This window comes from Dermacentor variabilis, chromosome 11 (genome assembly GCF_050947875.1).
Source record: "Dermacentor variabilis isolate Ectoservices chromosome 11, ASM5094787v1, whole genome shotgun sequence".
Classification (NCBI taxonomy): Eukaryota; Metazoa; Arthropoda; class Arachnida; order Ixodida; family Ixodidae; genus Dermacentor; species Dermacentor variabilis.
Genome location: NC_134578.1, coordinates 96,420,516 through 96,428,712, shown reverse-complemented (window position 1 = coordinate 96,428,712; position 8,197 = coordinate 96,420,516). Strand labels below are relative to the sequence as shown.

General features: G+C 44.2%; 1 long non-coding RNA gene across 2 annotated transcripts; it reads left to right on the top strand.

Moving 5' to 3' along the window:
- The first annotated feature begins 1,535 nt into the window (after positions 1-1,535).
- On the top strand, positions 1,536-6,619 carry LOC142563897 (uncharacterized). Of its 2 annotated transcripts, none has more exons than XR_012824436.1 (3): positions 1,536-1,801; positions 3,756-3,887; positions 5,949-6,619. It is a non-coding gene; the product is annotated as an uncharacterized LOC142563897 (long non-coding RNA). The 2 variants fall into 2 exon arrangements; XR_012824435.1 differs by having other exon boundaries at positions 1,536-2,758; positions 5,949-6,618.
- Positions 6,620-8,197: the final 1,578 nt, after the last annotated feature.

Below are 8,197 nucleotides of genomic sequence, written 5' to 3'. Positions count from 1 at the left end.
CACAAAATTCATTTGCCATTCTTCCTTTTTGCCAAGAACTGCCACTGAATGGAACCGCCTTTCCGCCTCCACAGTCTCAATTTGTGACACCACTAATTCAACATCGCTGTTCAAAGTGTCTCACAGTTTGATTTTCTATTCTTGCCCTGCACTGCAAATATTGTATACTTTCACCCCTTCTTTCTGTTGTATCTACTAGGCCTTGAAAGTATGTATAATAAAGCAATAAAATGTGACGTCATCAGCGTCTTGTATGGCATCAGTAGTGATACAGAAGGTAGTAAATAGAACTACGTTAATTATGAGCAATTATGGGTAAATAATGTGTATTAGGGTGGAATAAATTCGGTTAAGGTTCGTACAAACTGTAGCAAGGTGGATTGCGGCAGATGAAGGTAGAACTGTAAAGGACACGTGACAATGTAGGACGTATCACGGTCACGTGATAATTGCAAGTGTACATCCATGAAGTCATTAAGTTTTCGCCTTCCTAAGTGACTGTCGATCTTTTTCTAGGATTCTGATGTTACTGGCATGACGGCCACTCCAAAATGTATCATTGAGAAAATGTACGCACTTTGACTTACAATTTAATTATCACTATATTTTGTGCTCACACTTATATTATCATGCAATTAAACACTTCTAAGACAAACTGCAATAGCAGAATGAAAACGCGCGAGCAACTTGCACAATTCTGCACGAATGTTTCGGTGCCCGTAAAAGCCCAACAAAAAGTGGCGAAATTAAAGAAGCTGTGTGGATACATTGCTGAACAAACAGGGACGTGCTGTTAGACGAGCCTCTGCTGTACAATGGCATCACCGCACAATTTGCTTGGTGAAGCCATAACGAAGACATATAAAGCGGCGATATCACGCTGGAAGTTCTCAAATCCGAATCTTCACGTACCTTGCCTAAGTTATTCAGAGTTTTACTAAGCTACTGGTCTGCTTTCTAAGCGCATCCTCGGACAGAGTTTGTAAGGCTCAGCCTATATATTAGGGGCTGGTGTCGTCAAAGCTGTAATTGCTTATCCACAGCATACGCTCTTACAAACACATTCTTCAGTCGCCTCATGAATGCTTACGCGTCGCTGTCGCATGATCAAGATGTGAGGGTCTTTATCGAGCCAGGATATCGCTGTAACTACGCTGTGACATCGCAAGGTTGCTTCGTTCGGACGCAGCAAGTAATCTAATCGCACCAGCAGAAGAGCGCCGATCGTCTCGCTCACGGTGCCGATTTGTGTACTGTACCCTCAGTCATGCAGCACAGACTGCGCCCCCCCCCCCAAAAAAAAATGCTCGGCACAAAACGTAGTAACAACTACCCGTATCACCGCTCTAGTTGCAGACCAGAACGACGCAGCAGCAAACAGGCGGCCATGCGAGCAAGCAAACCTGTCAGAATAAACCTTCAATTTGCGCGGCCGCCCCCTGCCCAATGAAAAGCGACCGGAAGTGACTGGAGGACGCTGTAAACTCTATGGCTGTAGAGTCACATGCCGTCACTTCGGCGCGCGGCAGGACGGGAAGGCGGAAGCTACGCCATTATTGCATTCTCTCGCTACATGAAATGCGTTCGCGTCTCGCGCTGTGCGAAATAATTTTACACGTGTGATTAGTTTTGTGCGCGGTGTAGAAAAAGGTGTGGCCCGTGCTTTGTGTATTACTCGTGCTCCACTTCAAAGCAAAGCGTTCGTACGCACTGGAAGGATGGATCCACGGACGCTGAGACGAGCAGTTGCAATGTGCCCTGTGTCGGCGGTCGGTAGTACTGCCATAATGGGAATTTTCAGGCAAGTGCCCATTTATTTGGTATTTCTTTGGTGGGTTACGTGTTTTTGTTCGCTCTAGAAGTTTCTTACTGTGATCTCGTAGCATAATTAACTAATTTAAGAGCAAGAGCAGCTGCACTCCTAGTGGGGCAAGTTAACTACCTCGATCGCGCCCCGTCTTACATCGCGGTGCGCCTGCATAGTTACGCTTTGTTTTTTAGCGCTTGAACGTTCGTAGATGTGATTCTTTTGTGCGTTCAGCGTGGCTTCTTGTAATGTGGTCGACCACTTTTGCGTCGCGTAGAAAAAGGACTGCTGACTTTGCCACCTTTCGAAAGAACTGGCGCGGTATTGGTTCTCCCTGATGCGGTCGCGTGCTGCTGTTGCTGCTTGCCGGGCGCCTTTAGCATGTTTTCGGCTCGTTTTGTCTGTGCGTGTGTGCGTGCTCGCGCTCGGCTCGATTCGTGTGCGTGCTCGCGCTCGGCTCGATTCGTGTGCGTGCGTGCGCTCGGCTCGATTCGTGTGTGTGCGTGCGCTCAGCTCGCTTTGTGTGCGTGCGTGTGTGTGCGTGTGCGTGTGCGCGCGCGTGCATGCCGGTTTGTATGGGCCGGCGTGCTTGCGTGTGTCTAGTGCGTACAGTACGTGTTTTGTGAGCTTGTTTCTGTGTGGGTCGCTGTGTGTGCGTGCACGTGGTAGCGTGTCTGCCTGCATGTATGTGTGCTTGTTTGTGTTTATCAATGTGCGCGTGCGTGCTTTTGTGTCTGCGCTTTGAGAGTGCGTTTATTTGTGGGTGCGCTAGTGCGTTTTGTGTGCGTGCATATGTATTGCATAAGGCCGGTAAAGTTTTACTCGCAATAAAACTCTTCCAATTTGGTGCAGCGAGTGTTGCCGCCTGAAACCCGAGTTTGGTTTCAAGCCAACGTGGACAACTGCTGTATGAGGCGCCGTTTCTCAGGAGGATCAGTGGGAAGGCGTCAGGTATACGCTTCCTCCTTTTTCCCTCCTCTGCCCTGATGAATTGATATCCTTGATTGTTATTCTAAAGGGAACGTTACATCCAGAGCATAAATAAATGATTAAGAAATCAGGTAGTGTGTTTCACCATTACACTAATTCTGATCTTAAAGACGTGAATTTCCCATTAGCCCACATTTCCGTTGATACAGACAACCGCTGAAATTGTGAACAGCAGGTTATTCGAGACGTCCTACGTATATAGCAATTGTCCTCAGGAGCTCTAATGAATTTTGAAAATTTGGAGTGTTGTGATTTAGAGGTATCATATGCAAGCTTTAGGTCTCTCCTGGTAGTTTGCATGCCCTTCGAGAGCTGTCGCCTATAGCCCTATTGAAATTCGTAACTACAGTTTGGAGAACTGGGGAAGCTGGAAGGCTTGTCCTGGCTCTCGAGAAAGTGTTTAAGCTGCAAGTGTAGGTTGAGGAGTTTGGGGTTGGTCACACGAATGCTTTTTTATGCCTTAGCAGTAGGAGTGTCAAAGGATGAAAAATGCTGTGTGTGAAGCGTGGGAAGCTGCTTATGTGGTAGAGGCTTGTGTGTTTGTTGTGTGTGCGTGTGTGTGTGCGCGCGTGCGTGCATGCATGCGTGCGTGCGTGTATGTGAATTCGCTCCTCACAAGGGAGTGTGTGTGTAAGTGAGCTACTTCTTTGCTTGTGCTATTTGCCAAAAATTGGGAAGAAAACACAATGATCAATATAACTTGAAATAATAAGCTATGCAAAGCATGCTGGCAGAGTACCGACAGCAGCATATGAGCATACAAACGTGCAGCTGTGTGACAACGTTAATGCATGACTGCAACATCTGGAAGGAAGCTTGCTTCTTTTTCAGTAAGCAGCACAAAGTCCATATTTTTTGCTTTTCTCGTGCAAATCAGAACGATGCTCATTGCCAGTGATCTTGTCTTTCATTCTAGTAGCATTTGTTTATCTTGAACTTCGAGCGTTGTTTCTCGCAGGTCATGCAGATGATAGCAGCAATTTCACAATGCCCAGCCTTGGTGCCCTCCATCAAGAGCAAGCCACTTGCGTTCGCCTTCAGGCAGATAGATGGTTGATGTCTTCTAGGAATCCGTTGGGAAGACAACATTGTAAGTAGATATAGGTGTGAAGTTTAATATAGTAAGTCAAGTTATAATTTAAAACTCTGAGGCTCCTTGGCGGCCTAAGCTTGATATTATGTGCAGTTGTGTGTGTTTTTAAATATTGCCGATTGTACTGCATACTGCAGGTATGACTGCTGATCCAAAGCATACACTTGCATTTTCTTGATGGCCTTTGATAATGAAGATTTTCTTTGTGCAAGAATATTCACAGACTGGAGCATTCCAGCATGATATTCTTTATTGTGCATTCAGTGCTAATTTCGTATGACCTTCCTGCTACCAATGTTTTTGCAGGAAAGGAATATTTCTTTACTCTATGCAATGAGCTTGTTATTTGCTCGTTGCATTACTCTGCTACCTTTAATTTAATCCGGTTTAATTCTCAAAACCTTAAAATTTGAGCTGTTTTTTTTTCAAATACAATATCAAAATGCGCCGGATTGCAATCTAGACTGCAAGGGATTTGAAGAAATTACAAGAAACTAGGACCTCTCATGGGTGTTAAAAAACATTTCCACAAGCATTGCGCCTATTTCTTGTACTGAGCTAGCTGCCCATGAATATTGCAAGCATATGTCATTTCACACAGTTTTGCAGAATATAGTAGGCCTATCACTGTCACTAAGCACAACCTTTCCTCATTTGCATCATGAAAATCTGCCTCATGCTTAATTTGGGACAAGTCTTGAAAAATGAATGTTTCATAATTTTGAAACTACACAAAGTATTGCTTGGGGCTTGGCAGTTTTCAGACAACTTGACCATGTTGAACCTAGCCATTACAAGACGAGAAAAAAAAACATGCACAGGACTCATTCAATCAAATGCAATGCTGTGGTGATTTTCCATGTGGAAAAATGTACTTTTAGGCGGGAGAGGGCGGGTAGCCAATTTACAACCATAGCGACTCATGCGGGTAGTGGCAACACAGGATGAGAAATGGTTGTGGCTCTGAGGTTCATTGAATATGAACACTAATATACAATCTCTCCCCCCCCCCCCCAATGAGGGGTAACCGTGCAATATATTTCGGGTGGTAAAGACGATTTTTTTAGGAGACGAGAAATTTCAGGCTCTAGTTGAGAGGCTACATACAGAAGGACCATGTAGGTATTCGCAGAATAACATAAACTGCCTAGGAGGGGTATCACAGTTTAGGGCATGAAGTAAAAAGTGGGAGCATGACGAAGGATCATAAGTTTATTTAAACTTATGATCTTTGGGAATACTACTTGTCACCATATCGCCAAGCTAACCCATTGAAAGAAAGGGGCCTGCTCTAAGGAAAATAGTTAACACATGCTAAATTTTCAAGGAAAGTATGCCGAAATGTCAGTTCTTACTAAATTAGTAAATAAGAAATACCCAATAAATTCCTGTATACAGAAATGGTCTAATAAACTGCATTGGAGATTTGGAGATTGTTGGGCTGGATGCAGATATTGCAGGGCAAATGAGAATGCCAGTGAGGGTTCCCTCATTTTCATTTTGTGTGCACTCTCTGTAAAACTACTCTTTGTCTCCTAGTGCAATAACGTTGTGTAAAAACAGCCATTTTTAATGACTTGTGCATGTCACTCTTAATGTGCCATATCCCGTAAGGTTCTCAGCTGCAGTACTTATAAAGTGTAATGCAGATATATTGCAGATTTCATGTCAATTTATATTAAGGTCACATACACACTCTTGGACAAATGTCTGTTGAGAGATGTCATTGGTAGTGTCATTAAATTTAATTCACTCTTATTTTCTATGGTAAAAAGGCTACTGTAAATTTATTTGCTTTTGCTGCTGTATGTGCCTTGAATTCAAAGTGACATAGTGGTTTAGTGTTCACAGTAAATGCAATTCCTAAATTTGCAAAATAAAAATTTCTCCTACCTCTCACCTGTCTTGCCCAGTTGCCTGAGCTGTGCATTGTTCCCAGTCACATTAATTAAGTTTGTTACTTTCAGGAGCTTGTTGCATTATCAAATTTTCCACAGTGTACATGTGTAATTGCATAGACTGAACTCTCATGATTCTCTTCTTATTTTGCTAATGCAGGACGCAAGATTCCAGCAATGCCATGCGCTGCATTTATTGGTCAAGAGGCTCAGAGAATGGAGTCCCTGCACCTCGTGGTTAACCGTGAACATGTTTTTTCTTTTGGAAAGCTAAACGTCATTTTCTGCATCAATTGCATTTTTGCAGCTCAGATGTGTACTATATTTTTCTAATTTTGAATCAATTAATATTCACTGTGCAGTATAAAAATGATGTACAGTGGGAAGGACAAGGACTGCGAGAGATGACATACACTGCGCTGATTTCCAACAATATTGCGTTGCCACATAGTGTTTATACAAAAGAGGGGTCATGCGCAGAAAATGAAAGGCAGTCACAAGGGGTGTTCTAACAGCAAGTCAATGTACTAAGAACATGGTCACGAAAAAAAAGATCACGATATCTATCTGTGGAGGTACAAGACTTCACTAGGGGTCAGCGTGATAGAGGGGGAACTAACGCGCACACACTACCCAATTTCCTGGTGCAATCAGCTTCAATAATGTACCGGGTGAGCTGTCTCGCTAGAACTTGCGTATCTTCAAAGAGGGGCATGCAGCGGCAGTACCGGCAATGAATGCCCAGGTGGCCTTGAACAGTGTTATAGATGTTATAGTGCACTCTTAAACGATCATTTAGGCACGTGCCTGTCTGTCCAACGTATTTACTGCCTCAAAACAGGGGAATATGGTAAACCACATTCGGTGCACATATCGCAAAATCGTTTCTGTGCCCGACAGAGCAAGAACTCTGACGCGATTTAGGCGCGTTTACATGCTCACAGAGCTTTGCCAGCTTTTCCGGGGCTGAGAAAAGGACTGCGATTCCTGGAGGTTGCCGAATCTTTTTTAGCCCATCGGAGACATCATGCACATATGGTAGCACTGCGAACCTGTGTCTTTCAACCGGCTGGTTCCTTGACTGTGCTCATCACGTTTTGTGCCCTTCAGAAGCTGTTCCGCTATGGCTGAAATTAAGGCCAAAGGGTAGCCAACCCAAGAAAGGTGATCAACCTGTGCAGCTATACTATCTTGCATTTCATGTGAGCAAGATTTATTGAGGCTGTTAACGAGGCAAAACTTCACAATACCTCGTTTAACAAGCTTTGAATGTGCAGAGTTAAAGGGCAAGAGTGACTTCTTACTTCTCGTTTCAAAGCACTAGCACACCTGTTTGTTTTCAAGGCACGCCTGAGATCTAGAAAGCGCAAAGAATCATCAATGGGGACCTCATTTGTTAGTTGTAGAGGCTGCAGCTCTTAAAAGATCTCCAAGTCTCCCAAAGCAGCAGGCTCTAAAGCGTGATCAGTGCAATCAATAAATACCAGGTAGTCGTCCACAAACCTGCACACTTTGACAACGTGAGACGCATCCAGGTGACCTTGAACGTTTCAATCATGATTGGCTAGATAAATATCAGTGGCGGCGCCAAGCATGATCCTTCACAATATACAAATAAATGGTTCATGCCTCACGCCGCAATTATGTGATATTTATCTAGCTCATGATTTCGATATTGAAGGTCACCTAGATGCATCTCCTGTCAAAGTGTGCAGGTTTGTAAATGGCTACCTGGTATTTATTGATTGCACTGATCACGCTTTCGAGCCTGCTGCTTCGGGAGTCTTGGAGATGTTTAAGAAAGCCTCTACAACTAACGCATGAGGTCCCCATTGATGATTCCCTGTGCTTTGTAGATCTGAGGCTGGTGCTTCGAAACGAGAAGTAAGAAGTCACTCTTGCCCTTTAACTCTGCACACTCAAACCTCTTTAAATGAGGTATTAAAAGTTTTGCATCCTTAACAGCCTCAATAAATCTTGCTCACACGAGATGCAACATAGTCTTGCTGCACAGGTTGATCGCCTTTCTAGGGTTGACTACCCTTTGGCCTTAATTTCAGCCATAGCGGAACAGCTTCTGAGGGGCACAAACCATGATGAGCCTGCTCAGTCAAGGAACCAGCCGGTTGAAAGACATCGGTTCGCAGTGCCACCGTATGTGCATGATGTCTCCGATAGGCTAAAGAAGATTCGGCAACCTCCAGGAATCAGTCCTTTTCTCAACCCCGGAAAAGCTGGCAAAGCTCTGTAAGTGTGTACACGCGCCTGAATCGCGTCAGAGTTCTTGCTCTGTCGGGCACAGAAAACGTTTTGCGATATGTGCAACGAATTTGGTTTACCATATTCCCCTATTTTGAGGCAGTAAATACGTTGGACGGACAGGCGGGTGCCTAAACGATCGTTTAAGAG